Below are 15,691 nucleotides of genomic sequence, written 5' to 3' on the forward strand. Positions count from 1 at the left end.
GTTGATACAAGAATCCCCATCAGTGCCTGAGCAAGAATCCCAGCACCCAAAGCTTTGTTTGCCAAAAGAAACATCTCAAAGACTTGGAGCATCTGAAGCAAGATGCATGGGGCTTGATGGGTGTTCCTTTGCATTGTCAAACTGCATGACTTGCCACTGAGCCTTCATCCTCCCGCTTCACCTTCTCTGATCTCATCCCCCCAGTAGAAAGTGGGGGAGAAGGAAGCAGCAATGAGGCAGGACTCATCCCTTTGGCACATGGTACAACCCTGCTCTTTCTTTCTGCTTCACGACTCTGCAAACACCACAATAAGCAACAAGTTGAGACACGAAGGGGCTGGTCTAAGGGTGCTATATCTGTGCCAGAAATAAGTGCACACTTTGCCTATCTCCTAACAAGAGGCAATTGAAAGTGATATGAATCCTGAGGCTACAAGGCTGCCTTGGGCGAAGTTTGCTGTTTGTTACTAGGTCATGCAGCCGCAAGATGAGAATGAAGAACAGAGGAATTGCCTTGCTAGGTCAAACCAGAGGCTTGTCTAGTCCCAAACTCCATATCTAGCAGTGGCCTATGTACCATTTGGAGCAAACACTGAATTATGTTGTCTTCTGATGCAGGCAGAACCTACCATTTTCTATAGTAAAAGTATACCAGATGTGTGTTAATAGCAATAAAACCTAAGCTACCTAACCTTGCTGCTCCCTTCTTCCGCCCCCCCCTCTAGATTTATTCTTCCCCACTTCACCCCCCAAATGAGGAACGGTAAAAGAGATTCTTATGCAGTGCTTGTTTTGGTTAGAATAAGTACAGTAGTCCTACACTGTGCAAGCATTTGATACAAAATTAATGCTTTTCTTGCTAAATTTATAATTTATAAAGAGTTTCTGAAGTGCTAAAATTGCTTAAAGGGCTTTTTCAGGGGTGGAGGAAACTTGTCAGTCAGATTTATGTCACACAGGCCATTTCAAGGAACAAATCTTCCAACCATAACCTAAGGTGGATTTGTGAAGGTAGCAGACGTATCGGAGTCTACTGGGAGTGGCTTTGGCAGACTGAAAGTTGCATAGCACAGGAGGAATTTGAGCATGAAGTAGTGGATTCTCTCACATCCCACTGCTGTAGTCACTTTGTGTTCTCTAAGTGTGAAAACTGAGCAATACATGGCATAAGTGATGCTGCCTCATAGTGAGTCAGACCTTTGGCTCATCTAGCTCACTTCCATTTACTGGAAGTTTCTCCCATTGCTCAGTGGTGAAACAAGTGCTTTGTGTGGGAAAGGTTCCAGTTGCAACCCTTGGCATCTCCGAGGAGAATTGGGGGAAGACTCCTGCCTAAAAGACTGGTGAGTTAATGCCAGACAGTGAACTCCAAGGGTGAGAAACCTCTGGCTCTCCATATGCTGTCAGACTCCAACTTTGATCAAAAGCAGTCAGCGATGGGCAAACCTATCAAATTTAATTTTGCTCAGTTGCTCGTTATTGCCGTCATAAGTTCAGTTCTCCATATTCCCACATCAGTTGGAATTTTCTTTTTAAGAATAAGTCATTATGAAAGGGGGGGGGGACATCAACAATTTTGTGTGAATTTCACCTAATACGTACATTTTTGCAAAGCAATTTGCCTAATACAATATATTTTGTAGGTGATTTTCACTAATGGATGCATGTTTATGCACACTCTACTTGAGTATATGAATTTTTGTACATGACCCTTGACCAAAGAGCTGCATTGCAAAATTTGCATGGAATCACAGTATAGAATCATAGAATTGTAGAGTTGGAAGAGACCTTGAGGGTCATCAAGTCCAACCCCCTGCAATGCAAGAATTATCAGCACGTAGTCCCCCATCCAATTTGAAACCATACCAGAACCTGTTTAGCTTTGCAAACGTGCTAGAAGTTTTATTGCTGCACCAGTAGTTCTTCCTTTCATTCATGTATTGTTTCAGAAAGTGTCAATTAGGCAAGCTCATCTGTAAATAGAAAGTGAATTGAATTTCTGCCTCATCCCTAGTCAGGGCTCATGGGAGTTGTAGTGCATCAGCTGGAGAGCCAAGGTTGCCCATCCTTGCTAGAGACTATTCTGAGCCACATGGACCAATGTTCTTCTGAGTGCTTAATCTATGATAGCTTCCTTTGTTCATCTCCAGTTTGTCAGGGAGAGGCCTTTTCAGTCCCAGTATTCCAAGATCCTTTTAAACTAGTGATGCCATGTATTGAACCTGGACCCTTCTGCATGTAAAACATGTTCAACCACTTAGCTACTGACCCTTACATCCCATGAGGGTGATGAGCAATGGAAGCTAGGTGCTAATGGGAAATTTGATCAAACTGCATTTACGACTGTACAGTTGTTGTTGTTGCTGCTGCTGCTGTTACACATATTTATATGTCTCCATCAATAGAAGAAGAAGTTCTACCCCAAAGGCTGTGCCAATCTAAAAGTTAGCATTTCTTCATTTTTCCAGAATTTGTGTAACAACCACTCACATTTTGCTCAGTTTATTGGACGATACTCCTCTATTCCACAAAAATGACCACAACTGCAGCAGTGTTACCTGGCTGCTTGAGTTAAATGTTTCTGCACTTTACTTTCCCCATGAAAATGTTATGTCAGTGATCAATTACATTGTAAATGCCCCAGTAATCAGAGTAATAAAGGGCATTTATGAAGATCTAACCTGGGTAATAGGGAAATTAATCAGCTTTAAAAATCTGTATTGACTGAGGAGCCACTTTGCTTCCTCTAGAAAAAGGAAGGAAGACCTATGTGTTGGAAATTATAAATACACTCATCAATTTTTTTAAAAAATTGACATTGCTAGGACTCTGCTTTGCGAGAAGCAAAAAATATTGGATTCAAGAGCTGTCAGTTCAAGGCCTTTTGCAAGCATCAAGCTCATTGGACAAGAGGGCAATTTTATGTTCAAAAAAAGATGTGGCAAGATGTGTCTGGCTACTTCTCTTCTGCACCCTTAATAAATATTCCTCAACAGATGATGATGCTTTTTTCCTTTTATAAAAAGCCCCACATTTGCAAAGTTGGAGGTTCTACATAACAGGAGAGTCTCCGTGTAAAAAGCTGTGGAAAGCTTCAGACATAAAAATACAGGTTTGGCCTAAGTCATTATACAGCTTGAGGCAGGGCAGCAAGTGAGACACACACCCAAGTCAGGGTACATGGTACCCAAGGCTGCCAAGTCACTTTGGTACTTGGGACAGAGGGTCTCACAAGTGGCTCTCCCCCATCCAAGCAGTTAAAAAAACCCATTTGTTGTGCTTTCATGACATAATAATAATAATAATAATAATAATAATACTTTATTTATACCCCGCCCATCTGACTGGGTTTCCCCAGCCACTCTAGGCGGCTTCCAACCAAATATTAAAAACAATACAGCATCAGACATTAAAAACTTCCCTAAACAGGGCCGCCTTCAGTTGTCTTTTAAAAGTAAAATAGTTGTTTATTGCCTTGACATCTGCTGGGAGGGCGTTCCACAGGGCAGGCGCCACTACCGAGAAGGCCCTCTGCCTGGTTCCCTGTAACCTCACTTCTCGCAGCGAGGGAACTGCCAGAAGGCCCTCGGTGCTGGACCTCAGTGTCCGGGCTGGATGATGGGGGTGGAGGCGCTCCTTCAGGTATACAGGACCGAGGCCGTTTAGGGTTTTAAAGGTCAGCACTGACACTTTGAACTCTGCTCGGAAATGTACTTGACAGCAAATATCAGATGCCTGAGGTGGTAACTTCACTCTGTCTACTGGTAGGGCTGGCCCTGATAAAACAGCAGCTGTTCTTCAGGTCAAAATGGAGATGAACTGATGCAGGTGGATGTAGAGCTCTTATATTCTGGGACAGCAAGATCTGTTGTGGGTTAAAAATGGCAGTGCTGTTGAGGAGGGATTTGCACAGGACATGTCTAAGCAGGTCCTCATGAACATGAACATGAATGAGGGAAGAGTCACGTATTCTGGACTTTGCCTCTCAATCTCCCATGAGACCATGGAAAAAGTCATTCACTCTTCTGTGCCACGGCCTCCTCCACTTGGAGACTGGGGTTAACAGCTGGGGCATCTCCATTGAGAGTTGAGCTTAAACTTTGGTCGAGGAGCTGAACTACTGCCCTTTTTCCAGTGGCTTCTGCAGCAATTTGAAATGAGTTCTGATAAGTGAGGACAAAATGAAAGTGGCTTTGCAAGTTTTGCAATGTATCCCTAAAACTGCTACAGAAATAAAAGAAATGCGCGCCTTGCCTATTAGCACTGTTGCTCATCTGAAATCCACCCACATGCCGGGAGGCATCAAAATGGATTATGTGCTAAATGAGGATTGTTTATATTGATGAAGATATTCCATTTTTGAATTACCCATTAAACTGGTTCATTTTGTTAATTATAAAAGGGCATACAATATATTAAGATGACTAAAATATCAACACTTCCAGCCTTCCTACTCAGAGCAAGCTATTCCCAGGGGAAAATAGTACAGACAGAGGGATTTAACCCCCTGCTTTTTTGTTTTGCTGAAATTCTTTAATTAGTCATTCCTTGTTTGTAAGAGCAAGTAGAAAAATCAGAATTGTTGGCTGATACAGTAGAATCATGATAGGTATCATATATTTTAAACATGCGTTTACTGATGGTGTTCCTCCATTTACCGTATTTTTCGCTCTATAAGACGCACCAGACCACAAGACGCACCTAGTTTTTGGAGGAGGAAAACAAGAAAAAAAATATTCTGAATCTCAGGAGCCAGAACACCAAGAGGGATCGCTGCGCAGCGAAAGCAGCAATCCCTCTTGCTGTTCTGGCTTCTGGGATAGAGGCGCAGCCTGCATTCGCTCCATAAGACGCACACACACTTCCCCTTACTTTTTAGGAGGGAAAAAGTGAGTCTTATAGAGCAAAAAATACAGTATTTTTCAGCAGCCAAATGTCTAAATGAATCAAAGGTTCCTGGTATGGCTTCTGCCGCTACACCCACCTGTCCATTTGGACCAGAGATGGGGAACCTGTGGCCCTTCAGAGGTTGTTATACTCCAACTCCCATCAGCCCACATGGCCAATGTTCAGGAATGGTGGGAGGTGTAGACTCTCCTCCCCCCTATATGTGTGTGTGTGTGTGTGTGTGTGTGTATTGAGGGCCACAAGTTCCCCAAATGTGATTTAGCTAAATGAGGAAGTGCTGGAAATATGCTTTCCTTTGGGAGGTTAAGGATTAGAATGAGCTGAAATTTGTAGCAACAACATGCTCATTTTTAGTAATTTCACTTTAAAGCATTACAGTGCTGATCCAAAATTACATTTGAAACCAAACCACTGAAAAGAAGAGCATATTTACACATTTTTCTCGTTGACATTTTTTGGAATTGTAGCAGCTGCCTACCTTTGCTGTACTCTTAGCATTGGCTGGGTTCTGTGCTGTGTGACGGTTCCAAGGTGGTACTTGTTTGAGGAATAAAACAGGCTGTAATCTTGAAGCTTGGCACAGAACACATGGCTCAGGCTGGTCGATAACACTTTTGTTAATAGTTTGTGCAGCAGTGACACTTCCTAAACCAAGGAGCCAGTGTGGTGAAGTGGTTTAGTGTTGGAGCAGGGTTGAAACCCCTACTCAGCCAAGGAGCTCGCATTAGGCCATCACCCATTGAAATGTCATGGTCACCTGTAACTGAAATGTGAAACTTGATGCAATATGCAGCCCCCCCCCATAAAAGGATTATCAAAAATGAATTGCTATGACAATACCCACAGCCAAAATATATAACTAAATAGGAAAACTATTTTCTGTAGTGAGAAAACTGCATGACATTCTTAGACCCCGAGAAGCTGTTGTATTTGAAAATGAATTCTAATTTCTCGTCCTAGATGATTTTCCTTCTCACAAAGTATTATGACCCTTTGGTGTGAATTTCTTAATGAACCAGAGAAGCCTCTTCTATGAGAATGGCTGTGCCTGCTTGTGTTGAGTCGATACCTTCCGCTGCCATCTGTCCTGTTGTGACTGGGAGGTTGCAAAGTACTTTTCATACATAGAATGTGGAACATTCTAGTACAGACACTGTACTAGGAGTCCTACGGCCAATAGGAAAGCAATCGTGCTGAAGCGGGGTGTCTCTGTTTTAGCTATGTGCCTTGGCATATAGGTGACGTGGTGCAAGTTGAACATTGAGATACAGCTCATTCCAAGATGTTGAGGCAAAAAACCAGGATGCATCTCTTCTGGGGCCATGCCCCCACATGAGTCACATGATGTGCACAAGATCACGGCCCAGAAAGACACTTTACTTCAGGGCTGTGCTGTCATGGATTCCAAAAATGTTTTGGGGCACTGTGTGAGATCACACACCCGAAAAAGTGTATCTTATGGGATGGGGTGAGAGTGTGGTGACATGCTTTTGGGTGACATGCTCTTGTGTGAAAAAATGGGGTGTCCTGACAAGGACAGTTGAGGGGTATGTTGTTTTAGCAACCTGTGCTTTTGCATTTTTGCAATCATTGCCTAAAAATGGCAGATAAATATGCAAATATGCATTTCTTTCTTTTCTTTTTTTGTTGGTATCAGTCATAGGTAGGTGATGCTGACCAGACAGTTAATATCCAGACAGGGATATCATTATAACGACTGCTAAGCAGTTAGAAATATGAGTAAGGAAGGCTTGCCAGACTATGGCAGCTCCTAGGACCTTCCTAACACTCTGCTGTTGCCACTTTCCCCTTCTGCAATGGAAACAATATAAGAATACGAATATTTATCTTTTGTTATATCAAACATTTACACTTATAAAAACAGCAACTTGGGTTATGTGTGCATTCCATAAGCTAACACAAGTCAAGGGGATGATTTCTACTTGACTCCGATTAAAATGTAAAGACAAAAAACTGTCAGATATTTTTTTTTAAATTAGCACATGAAAAGCAAAGAAGGACAAATCTCTGTGTTTGTGTATGTGCCTGCCTTCTGACACCCCCTCAAAGAGAGGATTGTATTCTATAAAGTAGGAAATACATAACCAGTGCTATTTTTCTAGAAAAAGAGATGCCAGAGTTCACCATGAACTTCTTCTCCCTTGTTCTCTTAGAATGGCAATGGTGCCCACCTGAGAGGTGCCAGAACTAGGCTCCTGTGAGCTCCAGCTGGGGGAAAAAGACCACAACCCTGTACAATGACACTCCAGTTTGGCCAAGGCAAGCAGAGATCTGAGGATAACTATTTGTTCAGGAGACAGAGGAGCAAGACAAAGTAAGGGGTGGTCAGTTCCCTAAAGCAGGCTTCCTCAATGTTGGCCCTCCAGATGTTTTGAGACTACAGTTCCCATCATCCCTGACCACTGGTCCTGCTAGCTAGGGATGATGGGAGTTGTAGGCCAAAAACATCTGGAGGGCCGAGGTTGAGGAAACCTGCCCTAAATCATAAGCAATCAACGTAGTAGTTTCTTTAAAAGTGTTGGAGGTTTTCCCTGTCTCTCTCTGAGATTCTATTGTGTGTGTTTGGAAAGCTGCTGAATCCTCTCTTGGGTATAGAATTCTAGCAACAAGATATCACATTACACTGCAATTAGAGCTGAAAGAATTAATCAATTAATCTGTGTGATTAATATATTAAGTCATAAACTGCACATTGAGCATGTAGATTTTTAATTGGACCTGTTGTCAGCATTATTCTAAACAGTTTAAATGCCACCCCTGATTCACACAATGTGTTTAAGATTATTTAACAAACAATTAAGTATTTGTCAGTTGTTTGGGTCCTCTCTGCAATAATCAGCGTGCTGAACATTAAAATTGAATTAGTTTCCTGTTGTTGTTTTTTTTAGCACTTATCCTGCATGTCTTTCTTCCAGGTAGTTGTGTATCGAAAGGATGTTAGCACATGACACCCTCTCTCAAGCTGGTCTCGTTTTGAAGAAAAAGTGCACCATCCCTGGCCATTAATTATGCTGCCCAACTAAGTGGATGGAGAAAAGGGTTTCTCCCTCACTCATAATAATAGAACTGTGAACACCCAATAAAGCTGAATATTGGAAGATTCAGGACAGATAAAAGAAAGTATGTCTGCGAAACTTGCTCTGGCAGGAGGGAGTGATGGCCACCAACTTAAATGGCTTTAAAAGCAGATTAGGAAAATTAATGGTGGACAAGGCTCTCAATGGCTGCTACTTCTTATGTTCAGAAGAGCCTGCTGGATCAGGCCAATGACTCAGTATCCTGTTCTCACAGTGACCAATCAGATGCCTATGGGAAGTCCTCAAGCATGATCTGAGCTCAACAGCACACTGACCACCTGAGATTCCCAGAAACTGGGTATACTGCCTCGGACAGTGAACATACCCGCCATGACTAGTAGCCGTTGAGAGCCTTGTACTCCACTATGCAGATGGAAGTAGGAGTGGCCACCATGCAATTAAATTTTCCCAAGGTCACCAGTGGAATTTGAACCCGGAATTTCCTAGCTTACACTCTAAGCAGCTGAGATGCAGAGATTCATGTTGGCTGGATCACACAGTGTTATCACCATCCTGAGTGTAGATCCTTATGTAACCAAAACAGTGACAGCTATACACAAGAGGGAAAGTTGGGCACACCCCGAAGGTTGAAAGGAGCACCAAAATCATTATGGTAAAAAATAAAATAAAATCCCCCAAACATCTCAGTGAGCCACTAACTATGAAACATTGACTTACTGTTGGGGGATAAAAATGGGAAAGTGTTGGTGTATGGAATGGAGTGTCCTGGAGAGGGGCATAGCTGGCAGGCTGGAACTATGAACAAGGGTACTCCAACATTTGTGGGCTGTTCATTTTAACCTAAAAGCATTCAGGGGGAGGGCAGGGGCAGGGGAGACTTCAAATTTGCTTAGAGCATTATCACTGAAGGAGGAAGGGGGTCTCCAATCCAACACTCCCTCCCAAAGCTTCTGTTATGGTGGAAACCTACAGGTACCAAGGAAATTTAGAGCTCCCTGTGTCTGCATGTAGGTAACAAAACCATTGGGCGTACCCATTCTTTGCCCTTAACTTCTTCATTATACTGTCTGCACCAAAGGTATATTGGAGGAGAAACTCGTCAAAATTACAGGTTCAGCATTCCAGACATCAGACAGAGAAGTGAACAGTTATTTTTAGGTAGGCAGTAGTTCTTGAATTATTTATTTCTTTAACTTGCAATAGTCTGCTTTGGTTTGCTTGTGTTAAAAGCTTGGTGCTTTCTTCCCTTGCCCATGATCACTGCTGGTGTTATACCTTTATGAGTGTGTGATTATGTCTGCCTTTGAGAATCATTTCTCATAAACTTGAGCAGTTCCACGATAAAAAAATAATAAGTTTTATTAAGCAGCTGCTCAGTACTGCACATACGTAAACTTTTCATGTAGATAATATATAGGTAAAGGTAAAGGTAAAGGTACCCCTGCCCTTCGGGCCAGTCTTGCCAGACTCTAGGGTTGTGCGCTCATCTCACTCTAGAGGCCGGGAGCCAGCGCTGTCCGAAGACACTTCTGGGTCACATGGCCAGCGTGACAAGCCGCATCTGGCGAGCCAGCGCAGCACACGGAATGCCGTTTACCTTCCTGTTAGTAAGCGGTCCCTATTTATCTACTTGCACCCGAGGGTGCTTTCGAACTGCTAGGTTGGCAGGCGCTGGGACCGAGCAACGGGAGCGCACCCCGCCGCGGGGATTCGAACCGCCGACCTTCCGATCGGCAAGTCCTAGGCGCTGAGGCTTTTACCCACAGCGCCACCCTCTAATATATATAGAGAGGGTTAAATACAAGGAGAAATTGCTCCAAGACAGTTTCCAAGTAGCGTGGCTTAGTGGAATTGTTGTGTTGGAAATCTAGGGTTTATCATCAAGTTACCTCCTTAATATTTCTATTTCATTTGGACTGCAAAAAAAAACCCCTCCAAAACTTCACTGATAAGCACATAAAACAACATTTCTGATGTATTTCCCAGTCCTCTGATATTAGGTATGGTTTCTCCACCTCCCTCTTATCATATGAGTGGCACCATGGAAAGCTATACAGCATCGCTGAGAAACAAAAGGGAGGGGGAGCTTCACTTTTGACTCCCCGACCAAATGTTGAAATGCCTGGTTTTTGATGTAATTGAAAACTGAGTGACACAACCTTTTCATATTCAGCAGCTCCCCTTGGCTAATGCCCATGACTTGTCATTTTGGACATGAATTTCTTGCTCAGATGGGTTTGGATTTAAATAACATTGGCTGCTATATTTTTCCTCTTGCTTCGGTGTTATTTTTTCCATGATGGAGCTAAACCAGGTTGTCCCTTCACAAAGGCTTCCTTCTTCCTTCTCATTTACCGTATATTGGGCAGTATTCAATGCTAGTCTTACTCAGAGCAGACCTGTTGAAATTAATAGGTTCTTTGATTGCATTTGGGCTACTCTAAGTAGAGCTTAGTTGAAAGTAACACATTATCAATGATTTATCTATTTCAAGAATATGTTCTTATGTTTATTTTCTAGTTCATTAAGATTTTATATTTTACTAGTTTTCTATTACGGTGTATTTTCCTTCTCATAGAATAAGAAGAAAATAAAGGGGGGCAATTGCTTCTATGGAGCTGAGTACTTAACTGGTCCAGAGAGAAAAGGTGAAGGTTCTGTGACTCATGGGCCCTCACCCCTGCCAGCATATTGGAATGAAACATTATTTCTTTTTAGCAATCAAAGACATATTCATTCTGAACCCAGTTTGAACTAATGAACACTTTTAGCAACCATAATAACATACAGAAGACAGAACAGTTCAGTGCCACCCCAAACTCTATGTTGGAAGAGTGGGTTTCAAAGGAAGTGATAAATGTTTGTCAAAACATGAACTTCTAGTCCTTGTGATTACAAGAGAAATGCATGGCATGTGCTCCCATAGTGCTGTACAACTTTTTGACAAGTGCTGTACAACTTTTTGTTGCTGCATATAACCAGATCCACTGTGTCATGCATGAAAAGAAGCCTGAAGTTCAGGAAAGAGGATCTAGTCTATTCCAGGCTAGGAAGTGGCTGGTTGCAAGGAGAGGAGAAGATAACAATATAGAGGCACAATTTTCATAATGCTACACAAAAGGTAGAGGAGCTAGAAGAAGAGTCTAGAAATAAACATACTGTACTTCCAGTAACCCTGCTAATTCAACATTCATCCTAATTTAAATTCACAAACCTTATATGGTGATTAGACTATGGCTGGTCATCACTGAACATCCATTATGTTTGCAGGGAGGTTATACAACAATGAGCATTCAACTTGATTTGCTTACCTTGATACAGGTATGTTTTCCTGTTTTTCATTCATTCATCCCACACTTTTCAATGCATTCCCCTGTCACTTTCCCAACTGCAGAAAAAGCGCTTTAATCAGAACAATTTAATTCGCTTCAGTTGTGCATACCTATATTTCCCAGTACAGGTGCTTGTATCACTCCTGCACTGTGGTGACAGTCCAGAGGCAGCCAAAGAGAGTAAAGACTGTGGGCAAAGAAATCATGGTGGAGATTTAGGTGTAAGGAACTGATGGCATAAGAGACATAAGTATGAATGAGAAGTTTATTTCAAAACTGAAAAGTAGCTGGAAGCCAGGGGTTTGGGCCAGTAGCAAGGAGCACATGAAAAGCAGCAGAATTACACTTAATTTGTTTTGTCATTTTTTCAAAGCAGTCTAAAAATGTGTTAGCTGCTTGGAATCTGCTAGCAATAGCAAGGCATTGTGCTGCTAAGTCCAAGGGATTCTCTGCTTCAGGCATTTGATCAATTCTGCGTAATGGGAAACTGACTCCCACTGCTTTCATAGCACACAGAGCCTGGCAGGACAAAGAGGTCAGGGCAGAGAGTTCCCCGAATGAGCTCTTTCAGGTAGGCAGAAGATGGCACAGCGACCTGTTGACTTTGTTTGTTTCCTGCTTCAAGGCTGTTTGTGGAGACAGATGGCTTTCTATCTGATAACAGATCAACATGCTGAAACGAGAATAGTCCGGCTCTGCATGTGGGGCTATGGCTCTGTATGCAAACGCATGTGAACAGATGAACCTATTCATCCTTTTTAGTTTATCTCGAAAAAGAGATCATTTTCTTTGGAATGAGATACAAAATTGCCCTCTTTTCCTCCCTGATGAAATTCAAGCTTTTGTGTTTGCCCGCTGCACATAAAAATGCTTCTCCCCATCCATCTCAGCTACTAGTGTATGCACCTCACAAGTATTATATCTTTCTGAAGCATGTGATAAGATGTGTTTATGGGGCATTGTTCTTTTTATTTTGCACACCTGATGTACACCTGTACATTTTAATTTCCAAAACTCAAGGAAACCACACAGATACCTTTGCAGTGATACAGTCTTTGTGTGATGGGTTCATTACACTTCAGAGCTTCAAGAGCTTAAGGTCATCCCCCTTTCTTTATTTTGTCAGGCCCAGCAACAGAAGGCAGTGTCACTGAGCAGCTGCCAGAATGCAGGGATGAGTCTCTTAACTACTTCAAATGAAAAGCACAATGTGTGAAGTGATGTGAAAGCTCTATCTATGTTTAATTTGCAGTAAGAAGGGGTTGGCCCCTAAAAAGGAAGTACCGGGGCCAAATAATGAAAGGGTGTAGTTGAAGAAGGAATGACTAAGATAAAGGCCCACTGATAAATATTTTCCCAGTGGGCAACAAAACCAGGCGCTGGCCCTGTTTCCTATCCCTATATCCACCACTAAAGTACTGTTCAGATGCTCAAGGAAGGGGGTAGAGGGAACAGAGAAGCCGTACACCCCACCTCCACATACAGACTGACTCCACTGAGAAGCTGAATGCACAAAGCTGGTATATGTGGGGGCATTGTGGTGAGCTTTGCAGTGGAACACCATCCACTGCTCACCTTCAATCCCACACACATTCACTTGAACACCTGGGTTGTGCTCCTGTTAGGCCACGAAATACATGTTGAGGGGTGTTGGCATGGTCTCGCCACAACACTGAGTTTCCCATAGGCATTTAGCCTGATCCAAGAGGCCTCTTCATATACTATTATGTTCTCAGCATTGGAACCCCATTCACTTGAATGTTGGAGTAACAGGACATGAGAAACGGTTAATTTACTTCAGGACCATAAGTCACCCCATGGATGAGCTAGTCGCAGGTGCAAGGTCAGCCAAGCCAGTTGCTATGGTAGCAGCCCAGTGCCTTGACTATATCTGTGATTAATGCATGCCAGCTCAGTCAGTCAGTCAGCTGGTTAGCCAGTCAGTGTTACTTGTCCAGTGTTACCGTATTTTTTGCACCATAACACTCACTTTTTTCCTCCTAAAAAGTAAGGGGAAATGTCTGTGCATGTTATGGAGGGAATGCCTACGGGTGGCATGCCTACGGATTTTCCTCCTCTAAAAACTACGTGCGTGTTATGGTTGAGTGTGTGTTATAGAGCGAAAAATACGGTATGTCTTGAATTGCTGAACTTACTTAGAGCAACAGAGGTACTTTATAATTGAATGTATCTGTATATATCTGTATCTGCAGAAGCCTACAAGCTGTATATATCTACACCCAGAGCTGTTTTACTTTGCTTTCGTGTGGTGAGTGGTACTGGGAGAAACTTCCACTGTGTGGGTGTCTCTTCTGAGATTCCCAACAGAGACCACCAAATACCACCCTGAGTAAAATTCTTATTTGTTCAGAATAATTTGAGGGGGTTAGTTGCCCAGAAAAGGCTGAAATATACAAATCTATACATTGTATTGTTTACAAAATGTGCTTATTATGTATTGTTACCCATATGGGGCTAAAGATCTAAACACCTCCTACGTGTTGAAATTTGTTCCTGAAAGGTATTGCTGGCCAGAGAATTAGGACAGATGCACACAGTTCTTATGAATGGATGTTCTCTGTAAAATTCAGCTAACAAAAGTGGAGCCTCTGATTGGGGTTGAGGGTTTTAAAGATTTTAATACGGAATTTGCTTCCAGTCCTGGAGAACTTGGAGAGTTCCTTAATTTTATTTTAGATGTAGAAATTTTCTATAGATGATAACAGCAAAAATAGCCTTATTTTTGTAGTTTTCAAAGAATAAGAAATGTATCTTATTTTCTTTTTGTCAACTCCCCCTCCCTTTCCCACCACCTCTCCTGCTGAGAACTCTTCCTTAGCTGAGTTTCCAATGACTCAGGGAATGTGGGTTTCCAGCAGCAAGAATACAGAAATAGTTCAAACTAAAAGCTAATGAGGAAAATAAGCCAAAGTATCTTAAGTATTTTGTGGGGTTTCTTGCCTTTAAGGTATGCAGGTACAAAATTGTTGAATGGAACTTTGTGGGATAAATATTTTTCTTGCCCTCTCTTAAAATAGTTGCACACTTATGCTATGTCTGCATTAGTGCTGTGCTGAAACCTGTCCTTCAATTTCTCAAAGTTTTTCTTCATCAACAAAATAGGGTGCTTCAGAATGTACTATACTTTCATTGAGTGCAGGAAAAAGTTTACCTTATTGTTTGAGTGCTTTTCGGTGGGAGAGATGTTGGCGGGATCTGTTGCAAATGGACTGTCAAGTAGATTTCCTTCAATCTGTCTGTTCAGTCCCCGTCATGGCATGGACTCTTGCTATGTATGATTTGCCTTCATTCTCTAAAACTAAAGGCTTTGTAAAAAGCATTAGGAAATTATACATAAATGGATATATAAATTGCTTTGTAATGCCTGTTATTTATGGATTCATTGAGGATACCTCCACTGCTTTGCGGGCTATCTTTGGGAGAAGAAAAGGCTAAGGAGTAAACCCTAAACAAATGGGGAGTGGAGTTCCTAAGATAGTTGGGTGGTACTTCGTGTACCGCCTCCTGGCAACTCCTGCAGCCAAGGTCGAGAGGAGGGTCTTGTCATCTGGGCAACCTAGGACCGCCATACACACTGCCCAGGCTTGCACCCCAGAAAGGGCCCGGTCTTATTCAACATCTTTATCAACGACTTGGATGATGGACTCAAGGGCATCCTGATCAAATTTGCAGATGACACCAAACTGGGAGGGGTGGCTAACACCCCAGAGGACAGGATCACACTTCAAAACGACCTTGACAGATTAGAGAACTGGGCCAAAACAAACAAGATGAATTTTAACAGGGAGAAATGTAAAGTATTGCACTTGGGCAAAAAAAATGAGAGGCACAAATACAAGATGGGTGACACCTGGCTTGAGAGCAGTACATGTGAAAAGGATCTAGGAGTCTTGGTTGACCACAAACTTGACATGAGCCAACAGTGTGACGCGGCAGCTAAAAAAGCCAATGCAATTCTGGGCTGCATCAATAGGAGTATAGCATCTAGATCAAGGGAAGTTATAGTGCCACTGTATTCTGCTCTGGTCAGACCTCACCTGGAGTACTGTGTCCAGTTCTGGGCACCACAGTTCAAGAAGGACACTGACAAACTGGAACGTGTCCAGAGGAGGGCAACCAAAATGGTCAAAGGCCTGGAAACGATGCCTTATGAGGAACGGCTAAGGGAGCTGGGCATGTTTAGCCTGCAGAAGAGGAGGTTAAGGGGTGATATGATAGCCATGTTCAAATATATAAAAGGATGTCACATAGAGGAGGGAGAAAGGTTGTTTTCTGCTGCTCCAGAGAAGCGGACACGGAGCAATGGATCCAAACTACAAGAAAGAAGATTCCACCTCAACATTAGGAAGAACTTCCTGACAGTAAGAGCTG

At 42.5% G+C, this 15,691-nt stretch overlaps 1 protein-coding gene and 1 long non-coding RNA gene across 30 annotated transcripts in view; both read left to right on the forward strand.

The window, feature by feature from the left end:
* Positions 1 to 12,658, forward strand: part of LOC310681407 — a 71,696-nt gene extending 59,038 nt beyond the window's left edge. Inside the window, exons 2-4 of one of the 2 annotated variants that reach the window (XR_014513254.1) lie at positions 11,013 to 11,088; positions 11,238 to 11,288; positions 12,426 to 12,658. This is a non-coding gene — a long non-coding RNA (uncharacterized lncRNA). The remainder of the gene's footprint in view (positions 1 to 11,012; positions 11,089 to 11,237; positions 11,289 to 12,425) is intronic. The other variant, XR_014513255.1, reaches the window with a different exon arrangement.
* The window catches only part of NRXN3 (neurexin 3), a 1,187,696-nt gene that overhangs the window by 637,699 nt on the left and 534,306 nt on the right, over positions 1 to 15,691 (forward strand). The window lies entirely within an intron of this gene.

This window comes from Podarcis tiliguerta (assembly GCF_965153285.1).
Source record: "Podarcis tiliguerta genome assembly, chromosome: 1".
NCBI lineage: Eukaryota > Metazoa > Chordata > Lepidosauria > Squamata > Lacertidae > Podarcis > Podarcis tiliguerta.